Below are 12,558 nucleotides of genomic sequence, written 5' to 3'. Positions count from 1 at the left end.
AATCTTGTATCTTCATAGTCTTGGAGTCCGGCCGATGATGATAGTTTGGCTATCCAGACACCCCCTAGTCCAGGACTCCCTCAATGGCCATCAAGCCATCCGGCGTAGATCGGACAGTACCAAAATTAAATAAAATCGTGTGACCCCAATTTAGTCTTTAGTCAACAGACATGTGACCACTCTCGTACCTTGCTGTTGATCTCTTAGTGTATTGATATGTCGTTCTTAACATTATGCGTTATCTGCATCTTCAGACACATCGTCTTCCGACTCACTGCAGCTGCTCCAACAAGGGAAGCATACACCAGAAGGGAGCTACAGTCCCCACTCAACGGTTCCCTGCATCGAATGCGCGTGCCCGACATGGACAGCCACAACAACTGCAGGGCCATCGACAAGTCAACACATGATGCTCACTCCTATGGATGGCAGCCAGATAGGTTGTACCCTCATCTTACTTGTGTGCAACATTGATGGCTTTGTTATTCATCTAAGCATGGAAAATAGATCATCACATTTCACTGTATATTCATGCTGATCTCTTACGGTCTTGTTCAGGAGTTCACGTTGTTCCATAGTTCAGCTAAGATACTTGTTGTTTAGGTAACGCTGTTCCATAGTTATCATCCATCAGCCAATGCTATCCCATAGGCTGGTGATTATAGTATTATACCACTTCTAGTATTACCTATGTTGTTCCTTAATACTTTTGTGTGTCATCTAGTTAATCTCGAGTACAAACGATACATATTCTGTAGCTTTCATCTGTGTTATCCCTTTAGTTTATGAGACCTTTTGCTGCTAGTTAACCCCAGTCCTACTATTTATGTCGTCTCCTACAGGCACTCATTTACATAAATCTAACTACTAGTTGTCCTCCATGCATGTCAGATATAATTGCACACACTGATATATCCACAAGAACCCCGCGGAGCAATGTAAAGGCCAATAAACTTGATGTCAATGATACCCAATATGATGGAACATGTAAAGGCAGTTCTTCAGAAGACTTGCAGAAAGATGATGAATCCTCTTCACCCCACAAGGTCCTTGCTCTAACTTGGCCTGTGATATGGGTACAACATGCATATAATGTCCTGGAGTGTATCTACTCTGTTGCAATGCCATGTTCTTAGTATGCTGATCATGCATGTAAATATGTCATGCCTTCCTGTTTTTCAGTACCTATTTCATTCATGATAACATGTTTTCAAATTCAAGTACTGTCATTCTACTCTATCGCAATGCCATCTGCTTAATTTGGACATCATGCTTCTGAATATCTTATGCATTGTTATTCATAAGTATGTACTTCATCTGTCTGCCATACCATGTTTTTTTACATTGAAGTGTTGTTCTGGTGCTCTGTTGCAATGCCATCTTATTTTCCCAATCATACACGTGTATGTTGCCTTAGTTATTTATGTACGTATTCCACTAGCATATAGTTTTACATTCAACTAGTTTTTTTTGTGTTGTCCTGTCGTATCCCTAGCTCTTACACCATACTCCCTCCGTCCGGATTACATGTTGCAGAAATGGATAAAAAAGGATGTATCTAGAACTGAAATACGCCTAGACCCATCCATTTTTTCCGGATGGAGGGAATACATGTCAATGTGTCATGCCTTTCTATTCTTCAGTACCTATTCCATCTCTCTGTTGTCCATGTTTTATAATTAAAGCACCATTCTTCTATACAAGGCATGCAAAAGGAAGACGACTATGTTAGAATCTAAAGGGTTACAAACAAGGCCTTTGCAAAAGATCCAAACGCCAGGAGATAATAAACCAACTCCAGTTTTTATAGATACTGCTCCAGCACAGAGAAACCCAACTCCTACTGATAATAAGCAGATTCCAGTGGCCAAAGAACTAGTCCGCTCCAGTCGAGCAAAAATATGTCAACTCAATTCTAAGAAGCGTGTGCGTATCCTTGCATCATGAAATTTTATAGCATGCTGATCATATTTTCTACATGTTTCTTACCCATCTCTCTTTTAGAAAATAAGCTTAACAGATAGAAGAATTTCTGCAATGGTATCGTTTATGAGGAAAGATTCTTGCAGCAATTCTCAGTGCTCCAATGTAGATGTAAGTACCTGTTGTACATCACTATATTTTTACATCAGCATGTATTTTGTTAATCGGCGTAATCCAACCTTTATCTGATCTAAATTTAGTTGTAGCAAAATGTACGATTAAAGGCCATAATGTTGATTTTTGTAAGGAAAACTGCCTGGTAGTTTTGCATCCTGAGCTGCATGAGTGTACTATCACATATCAGTGGGTTTGAATACTTTGGTTCTGCAGTGGGTTTTTCAGTGTTTTTTTACTGTGTTGTCCTGTCGTATCCCTAGCTCTTACATCATACTCCCTCCGTCCGGATTAAATGTCGCAGAAATGGATAAAATTGGATGTATCTAGAACTGAAATACGCCTAGACCCGTCCATTTATTTCCGGATGGAGGGAATACATGTCAATATGTCATGCCTTTCTATTCTTCAGTACCTATTCCATCTCTGATGTAGCATGTTTTATAACTGAATCACCATTCTTCTATATAAGGCATGCAAGGGGAAGACGGCTCTGTTAGAATCTGAAGGGTTACAAACCAGGTCTTTGCAAAAGATCCAAACGCCAGGAGATAATAAACCAACTCCATTTTTCATAGATACTGCTCCAGCACAGAGAAACCCAACTCCCACTGATAATAAGCAGATTCCAGTGGCCAAAGAACTAGTCCGCTCCAGTCCAGCAAAAGAATGTCAACTCCATTCTAAGAAGCGTGTGCGTATCCTCGCATCATGAAATTTTATAGCATTCTGATCATATTTTCTACATGTTTCTTACCCATCTCTCTTTTAGAAAATAAGGTTAAACGATAGAAGACTTCCTCCATTGGGATCGTATTCGAGGAAAATATCTTGCGGGAATTCTCTGTGCTCCAATGCTGATGTAAGTACCTGTTGTATATCACTATATTTTTACATCAGCATGTATTTTGTTAATCAGCGTGAATCTAACCTTTATCTGATCTAAAATTAGTTGTAGCAAAATGTTAAAGGCACCAATGTTGATTTTTTAAGGAAAACCGCCTGGTAGTTTTGCATACTGGGCTGCATGAATGTACTATCTCATATCACGCACATTACTGAATTGTAGTGCTTCTCTGGTTGCCCATTCATTCATTGTGTCAATGTTGCTTTTGTACTACCTTACCTGGCTGATGATAGCTGTGCCATATTGTGTTAATTTGGTGTAGGCTACTTGCCCAAACGTTCGTTGTGTCAATGTTGCTTTCCTATTATCTGTCTTGGCCAATGATAGCAATGCTAGTGTGTTAATTTTGTGCAGGCTGCTGAAGATAAGAAGACAAACTCTGAAAACAGCAAGGCAACCCCATTGTTTCTTTCCAGTAAATCTAGGCCAGGTAATATGGCAATAACTCATGATTAATCTGTTTGGTTCCCGTCCTAATTTATGTTATGATGCAGTGGTCGAGACACTCTCCACTATCAATAATACAAGCCTGCCAAAATCGCCATCTGAATCTGTTCAGTATCCTCTGTCTCGAATGCAACGGAATAAATGTATGTTTGTGAACCAATTAATGGCTGAAGCAATGATGGGAATGGTGGATGAATCAGAGGTGCAGAGTCGTGCGACACAACAACTGATCAATGTTTTCAGAGACAGTGTAGCAAAGCAGAAAGAAATTGCCCACATGCTTATGGGCGTCATCTGTGCTGAGGTTGCAGATTGTGACGTTGTAGATGGTTAGGTTCTGCTCATTTATTTGCACTGGCATCAATCTTTGATTGCCTAGTGGATGTAATTTCCTGTAATATATGTTGGATGTGCAACGTTATTCCCTGTATGACGTACCTTTGCGTGATCGGTTTTGGTCCTGTGCATAGTTGCTCGTCGTAATGGGCTCAAATTATCTAATTTGGCCTAAAGACATGTTCGAACTCTAGTGGGCCCATTAAGTTAATTGGTCGTTACTAGGCCGAAAGTTAATGGTCAGCCCTCTTATCTCCCGGGTCGTTAACAGGCCGACATCAAAGCGGGCAACAGGTGGCCCCAGTTTATTTCACAGGCCGTTCACAGGCCGTTACTAAGTTTGGGCTACATATGGCCCAACTATACTATAGGCCTTTAGCAGGCCGAAAGAGACAGTGGGCTTGTACTGGACCATGAAGACCATGGGCTGCTAAGAGGCCGAAAGTCAGGTCGTATTGTAAATGGCCCAACTGTGTTGTGGGCCTTTAGCAGGCCAAAAGAGAAACCGGGCTGGTATTGGACCATGAAGGGCATGGGCCATTAAAAGGACAAAACTAAGGTCCGACTACAAATGGCCCAACTCATTTATGGTCCGTTAACAGGCCGAAAGTCACACAGGGCCGGGAATTGGCCCAACACTTAAATGGGTCGCTAAAAGGCCAAAACTCAGGTCCGACTAAAAATGGCCCAACTGATTTATGGGCCGTCAATAGGCTGAAAGTGACACCGGGCCAGAAAATTGGCCCAACACTTAAATGGGCCGCTAAAAGGCCGAAACACAGGTCCGACAACAAATGGCCCATCAGATTTATTGGCCATCAACAGGCTGAAAGACACACCAGGCTGGAAACTAGCCCAACATTTAAATGGGTCGCTAAAACACCGAAAGATGTACATCCTGAAAATTGGCCCATCCATTAAACGGTCCGTTAACAGGCCGAAATCTCATCGGGCCGATATTGAGCCCAGATATATAGCGGGCTGTTAACGGGCTCGAACTGACGATGGGCTGCAATGGTGTCAAATCTTTAATGGCCCGTTGATGGACCGAATTGGCTCATCTCATATGGGCCGTGAGCTTAAATGGACCTGACACAAGTAGGCCTTATATGGGCTGGCCTGCTAATTTTTACTGGGCCGGCCTTTTCACAGGAATGGGCCTCTGTTGGGCCGTGCCATGTGTCAACATGCCATAGGTGTCTTTCGTCCAATGAGTGGATGACATCTGTCCCAACAGTGAGCCGACACATGTTTCCTCCAGCCAATGATGATTTTACACGTGGAAAATCCCCATTGGTCGGGGCTATTAACGGGCTATCGGATCCAAAACCCGACCCGATAGCTTAACGGCGTTCCGTTACGGTGGATGCCACGTGTCGGTCACCCTTAACAAAAGCACTTCTGTGACGCGCGATTTATCATCATGGAAGTGGACACTTCTGTGATGATAATTTTGGTAATGTCATGGAACACTTCTATGACAGCACAGGTATGATTATCTTGATTCTGTCATAAATTTATCATGGATGTACATGCATGACAAAAAACACGACCTACTGTGACAGACATGTATCATCACGGAAGTGTATTTTTTTTGTAGTGATTGTAGAAGCAATAGTTGGTGAGACGACCACGACGCAACGATGGAGATCAAGGTGTCGAGCCGGTGACAATGGAGATCATGATGATGCTCTAGAGCTGGAGATCAAAAGCACAAGATGATGATGGCCATATCATGTCACATATTTTGATTGCATGTGATGTTTATCTTTTATGCATCTTATTTTTCTTAGTGCGGCGGTAGCATTATAAGATGATCCCTTAACTAAATTTCAAGGTATAAGTGTTCTCCCTGAGTATGCACCATTGTGATAGTTCGTCGTGTTGAGACACCACGTGATGATCGGGTATGATAGACTCTACATTCATATACAATGGGTGCATGATAGTTTTGCACATGCGGAATACTTGGGTTAAACTTGACGAGCCTAGCATGTATAGACATGGCCTCAGAACACTGGAGATCAAAAGGTCGAACGTGAATCATATAGTAGATATGATCAACATAGAGATGTTCACCATTGATGACTACTGCATCTCACGTGATGATCGAACATAGTTTAGTTGATTTGGATCACGTACCATTTAGATGACTTGAGGGATGACTATCTATGTGGGAGTTCTTAAGTAATTTTATTAATTGAACTTAATCTATCATGAACTTAGTCCCGATAGTATTTGCAAATCTATGTTGTAGATCAATTGCTTGTGCTACCGTTCCCTTGAATTTTAATGCATTCCTAGAGAAAGCTAAGTTGAAAGATGATGATAGCAACTACACAAACTAGGTCCATAACTTGAGGATTATCCTCATTGCTGCACAGAAGAATTATATCCTCGAGGCACCGCTAGGTGAAAGGCTTGCTGCAGGAGCAGATGCTGATGTTTTGAACGTTTGGCAAGCTTGATCTGATGACTACTCGATAGTTCAGTGTGCCATGCTTTACGACTTAGAATCGGGACTTCAAAGACGTTTTGAACGTCATGGAGCATATGAGATGTTCCAAGAGTTGAAGTTAATATTTCAAGCAAATTCCCGAGTTGAGAGATATGAAGTCTCCAACAAGTTCTATAGCTGCAAGATGGAGGAGAACAGTTCTGTTAGTGAACACATACTCAAAATGTCTAGGTATCATAATTACTTGACTCGGCTGGGAGTTAATCTTCCAGATGATAGTGTTATTGACAGAGTTCTTCAATCACTGCCAAAAAGCTACAAAGGCTTCGTGATGAACTATAATATGCAAGGGATGGAGACAATTCCTGAGCTCTTCGCAATGCTCAAGGCTGCGGAGGGAGAAATCAAGAAGGACCATCAAGTGTTGATGGTTAACAAGACCACTAGTTTAAAGAAAAAGGGCAAGAGAAAGAAGGGGAACTTCAAGAAGAATGGCAAGCAAGTTGCCACTCCCTAGAAGAAGCCTGTCGGTGCCAAAACCGGTGGATCTCGGGTAGGGGGTCCCGAACTGTGCGTCTAGGCGGATGGTAACAGGAGACGAGGGACACGATGTTTTTACCCAGGTTCGGGCCCTCTCGATGGAGGTAAAACCCTACGTCCTGCTTGATTAATATTGATGATATGGGTAGTACAAGAGTGGATCTACCACGAGATCAAGGAGGCTAAACCCTAGAAGCTAGCCTATGGTATGATTGTTGTAATGTATGTTGTTCTACGGACTAAAGCCCTCCGGTTTATATAGACACCGGAGGAGGCTAGGGTTACACAGAGTCGGTTACAATGGTAGGAGATCTACATATCCGTATTGCCAAGCTTTCCTTCCACGCCAAGGAAAGTCCCATCCGGACACGGGACGGAGTCTTCAATCTTGTATCTTCGTAGTCTTGGAGTCCGGCGGATGATAATAGTCCGGCTGTCCGGACACCCCCTAGTCCAGGACTCCCTCAGTAGCCCCTGAACTAGGCTTCAATGACGATTAGCCCGGCGCGCATAATGTTCGGCATTGCAAGGCGGGTTCCTCCCTTGAATAATCCAGAGAAGATCATGAACACCGGGATAGTGTCCGGCTCTGCAAAATAAATTCCACATTCCACCGTAGAGAGAATAAAATGTACACTAGTTCCATCTGCTGACGTATTATGCGGCGTGACATCACACCGCTACCAGGCTTTTACTTGAATCGTTTTTTACTATACCACCTCAGCACATTTAGCGAGGCGGTTTCCTTGGCACGTCTTGTCGAAGCAGAGATCGTGTTCCCCTTATTCCGGGATTCTCATCAATACATGCGTGGGTAACCTAACCGTTCCCGTCGCCACGCCTCCTCTATCGAAGGTGAATCCCAAACGGTCACGGAGACGGCTCTTGGTATTTCTCACCTTTATAAGAGGACCAAGGCTTGTTCTTGTTCTTCAATCTCGCATCGAATCTCCTCCTCGCTCCCAGTTCCAACACCCAGAGCCTCAGATTCGAGCGCTTCGGATTCTCAGTCATGTCCGGCTCCGACCTCCAGGGCCGGTGGGTGCCCTCCTCCGTCATGGAGGGGGACATATTAAAGTTACATGAGGCCAAGTACCTGGCCTACGAGGTTTCGCACAGGTTGCCCGCCCAAGGGCAGGCCGTGCCCGCCCCTGAGCCCGGTGAGTTTGTTGTCTTCGTATCCCACCTCCGTCGGGGCTTAGGCTTCCCGACGGACCCCTTCGTGAGAGGGCTCATGTTCTACTACGGGCTGGACTTTCACGACTTGGCTCTGGAGTCCATCCTCCATATCTCCGCATTCATTATCGTCTGCGAAGCCTTCCTCCGCGTCACTCCCCACTTTGGCCTGTGGCTGAAGACCTTCAATGTGCAGCCGAAGATGATCGGGGGGCATCAAGCGGAGTGCGGCGGGGCGGCCATAAGCAAAAAGGCCAACGCCCCGTGGCCCGAGGGTTCCTTCCAAGAGGAGCTCGGACTGTGGCAGCAAGAGTGGTTCTACATCACCGCTCCGAAGGGTAGCAAGCAAAAGCCGCCGCCTTCATTCCGCCCAGGACCTCCATGCCGACTGATGTCATGGGTCAACCAAGGGCTCAATTGGGGGCCATCCGAAGACGTGCCCTTATTGCAGGGCCGGATTCGAGATCTCTAGGCGAGGGAGATCAATCTGATCGTAGTGATGCAGGTTATGCTAACCAGGCATCTTCTGCCTTGCAAACGTCGTCCTCTCCGTCTATGGGAATTCAACCCGGAGGGACCTCGGATTCTCCAAGACTTCATGGGTGCGACACCCGTGGAGATGTACAAGTTGTTCTTCGGACCGCAGGTAGCGTGCCCGGAATTGGCCGAGGACACAGGCCTAAGCCGCAATCGCTCGGATACTCAGGTAAATAGCTCAGAGTCCGGACGCTCTGTTTATCTTCTTTTCTAGAGTTCGCATTCTGACCCATTACTCTTCACAGGAGTGGGTAGCACAATCGAGGCTGATAAGGTGTCCGGCCCACCTCCCAGAGACCGCACTGGAGCCCGTGCTGGTCAGAATGTTGGAGGTCGCGCCCATGGAAGGGGGCAATGGGGAAAATAGAGGAGCTATTATTTCGCCCAGAGGGGCGTCTGAAGAGAGGGGAATCAAAAACCCCTCCTTCCAGGGGGAGAAGAGGACCGCCTCCGAAGATCCGGAGGCCAAAGCCCCTAAGCGGGGGAAGAGATCTTCACCGGGGGGTCCAGCGTCCGGGGAGAATCCGGACGCACAATCATCGCCAAAGGATTAGCCCTCCGGCGAGCCGTGAGTATGAAAAAAAGGGGGAGCTAATTAGCAAGGAAATACCTCCATTTGTGCTTCTGTGGGTAACCGAAATGTTTATCTTGTAGTTCGGATCTGCAGCCTTCTCAGATGAGTTCATCTTCGGGGGACCTTCTTCCGGAGATGATGGAGAGCGAAACTCCTCCGTCTGCTGCGCCGTCAGATAAGGCAGGCGAGCCTGAAGTATCGTCACGGAGGGTATCCCCGAGTCCGGAGGGGCCAGAGAGTTCGGCACCCGCTAGTATCCGGCCGGGAGAACTGAAGAATCTGTTTGAGAGGGCGTCCATCTCAGAAGATCACCGTGCGTTGATGCGTGTGGTGATTGGAAGGATTTCGTCCGCCGAGAGCGGATTGCGTAATGCCGCTATGAGCTTGCTGGCGGGGTTTGAGGTACGTGAAAATGACGCATCTCTTTGTCTATTAACAGTTCTGCACATGAAAATGCGCCCTGTATAGATAGTAGCCCCCGAGACTCGGTAGGTTGTCGAAGACGACAGCGTGCCGAGGATCAAAATTGTAAGTAATTAATGTCGCCATTCCTATGCAGGTGGCTGATAGTCCGAGGGATAGCCGGACTAGTGGAGTTGCCGAGTTAATGCGGCAACTTGACGTGGCGGATGCGGACATCGCACTTGTTAACCGGCGACTTGACGAGTCGCAAGGTAAATTAGTTCTTCGCAGTCGCTTTATTAAGGAGGTCAAAACCCTCCTCTTAATAAATTATATGCTGTTGTACAGATGGTGCTGCTGCTGTGGAGAGCCTTCGGGCCGAACTTGCCCAAGCTAAGGAGCAAGCCCGAAGGAGTGACGCGGCTGCCTCGAGGGCTGCCGAGGAGTTGAAAGCCGAAAAGGCTGCACACTACCTAAGCAGGGAAGAGGTGGCCGAATTGGCTGTGAAAGTGAAAGATGCTGCCGACCGCAATGAGGCTCTTGAAAAGGAGCGTTTATCGGAGCGGGAAGACCTGAGGAAGGCCACCGCTGAGGCCAAGGATGCCCGATCTGCAATGCAGGCCATGAAGGAGGAGCTGCGCCAGGCCAGAGATATCGTGGCTGGCAAGCCTTATCTGCTGCGTCGCCGGTTTATGGATCAAAAGTATGCTCAATTTGATCGGCTGTGGAGTCCGGAGGATCCGTATATGGAATTAGCGGTAAGTGCGGCTGATGCCATTAAGCACTTCCGGAGCCAGAAGGATCACGAGACGGAAGAGCTATTTTGGTCTCAATTCCATAGTCCGGATCGCTCACTTCCGTTGACTGACCGGTTGGCCGAATGGGCCGAGCTAAATAGGTTGTCCGGACTTGCCATGACTGACGTCGTGGCTCATGTCTGGCCGGAGAGGCCCAAGGCGACGAGCTACTTCGGCTTACTGCAGCAATTCCTTGGAGCGGTGCCACATATCAAGGAGATGAAGCGGTCGGCTTGCATCGAGGGCGCGCGGATGGCTCTTGCCCACGTGAAGGCGCATTGGACGGAGATGGATGCCACCGATGTTGCCGCCCAGAGCTCGGATGAAAACCGGCTCCCCGCCGAGCACTACTTCGGGGAAGTTATGCGTGGCGCTCGTGAAATAGAGTCGCAGTGCTCGAAAAATGTCACGTTCAAATGAACGTTTTTTTAGCTTGTAAAGCGATGATTATGCTATGACTGCATTTTATACTTGTGCATCCCAAGTAGTAAAACTTCTCCTATGCGGCCGTTTACGTATACATTTGTATAACCTGAAAGATTGCAGTCTTCGGCTTCAGCCCCCACGCACAAGGTGCGGGGGTGTTTGCAAAAATAGCGCATTTTCACACTTAATCCGACGTCTCGGTCCTGTTAAGGAGGTGGTGGCGTAGCGAACGAGGCAATCCGGACTATAATGCTTTATCACTTTCACTTAGCCAGTGGAGTTCGAGGGTGGGGCTACGATATAGCCCCTTGGGGCACCGCACTTCTTCGAATTTGGGGCGCGTGTGTGCCTGACCGGGAAATGGTCCTTCGTCAAAGCGGGGAATTCTAAACATTCCGGTGGTCGATCGAGTGGTTGACCAGTCTCTCGCTATATCATGACAGTCAGTTTTCGGCTTTCTCTACTGAGGTGCTCGCCCAGCCGAACCGGGGCACAATCGCAGTAGTTCTCCTGGTGCCGCGTTAGCTGATGATACGGAATGTAAGGCAGCAAAACACAGGAGCCGGGCAAACCCAACATTTGACCAAAGACATGATTCGGAGCTGATGCATATAATGCCTAACTCGAGACGCCGAACACTCCCGAAGGTGTCCGGTCTTTATGATAACGGGCAGAACAATGCCCTAAGCCCCTCGTGTCTAGGTACGGGCGTGGTCTTCTGACGCGGCCGATGCCAAAACGTCAGGCTCCGCATTGGCTATAGGAAGAAAACCAAGGGAGAATAACAACAAGAGACAGTAAAAAAGGTTTACGCAGGGTCTTAATCTGAAAAGAATCCTCGCAACGGGTCCCTACTGCACGTCTGCGCCTGTGTCTCCGTTGCGCCGTTATCCTGGACGGGTATGCACGTTGTTCATCTGTAAAAAGAGAGGAACGCTCAGTTTGAAAACAATTTGTGCGAAAAAGGTATGTATAAAAGAAGAAATATAAATAAGTAAAGCGGGGTTTGTATGAACCCGCGGTTGTTTGTGCGCGCAGCCCCCTGTGAAGAGGTGTGTGGCTAGGGAACCCCTAGCCTGCTGACGCCGGACTCGTCTATCCGAGTCCGGGGTCTTTGAGTGACCCTCGCACTGAAATGATGCCACGCGGACCGGGCATCTTGAGTGTAAGAGACGCGTAATGCGGTATGGCGTTGAAACGGACAAAAGCCTTTCGTCCCAATAGTGCTTGATATCCACTTTTAAATGGGACGATGTGAAAAATTAGCTTTTCGCGCCGAGCATTGTTCGGTGATCCGAACACGACTTCTAGTAATATGGAGCCTGTGCACTTGGCGTAAGGGCCTGGCGTCACTCCTTTGAAGGAAGTGTGGCTGTGTTGAATTTTGGTAGGGTCTATCCCCATCCTACGGATTGTGTTTGAATACAGCAGGTTTAAGTTTCTGCCTCCGTCCATGAGCACTTTAGTAAATTGTAGTCCGTCTATCATGGGATTTAGTATCAGGGGAGTCCGTCCCGTGTTTCGAACGCTTCTGGAATAATCCAGGTGGTCGAAAGTGATTAGTTTTGATATCCAATCTCTATGGTCTGCTGGGTTGGACCGCGCGAATCTCTTTTTAGAAAGTGCCGCGCTATTTTTCCGTATTATCATATGAAGTGAATTTACTTCTTTGACCCCTTGCAGGAAAGTCTTTTGTTTTCCGGTGCTCTGCTGGTGGGGTTTATCATCTTCGCTTGACGCGTCGAGCCCCTTGTGTTCGGCGTTTAGTCGGCCGGACTGTTTAAAAACCCAACAATCCCGATGGGTGTGGTTTGCAGGCCTTCCGGGGGTGCTGTGGATTTGACATATCCGACCCAAAATC

This window comes from Triticum dicoccoides, chromosome 4B (genome assembly GCF_002162155.2).
Source record: "Triticum dicoccoides isolate Atlit2015 ecotype Zavitan chromosome 4B, WEW_v2.0, whole genome shotgun sequence".
NCBI lineage: Eukaryota > Viridiplantae > Streptophyta > Magnoliopsida > Poales > Poaceae > Triticum > Triticum dicoccoides.
The sequence above is the reverse complement of the archived record's forward strand: the minus strand, read 5'-3'. Positions refer to the sequence as shown.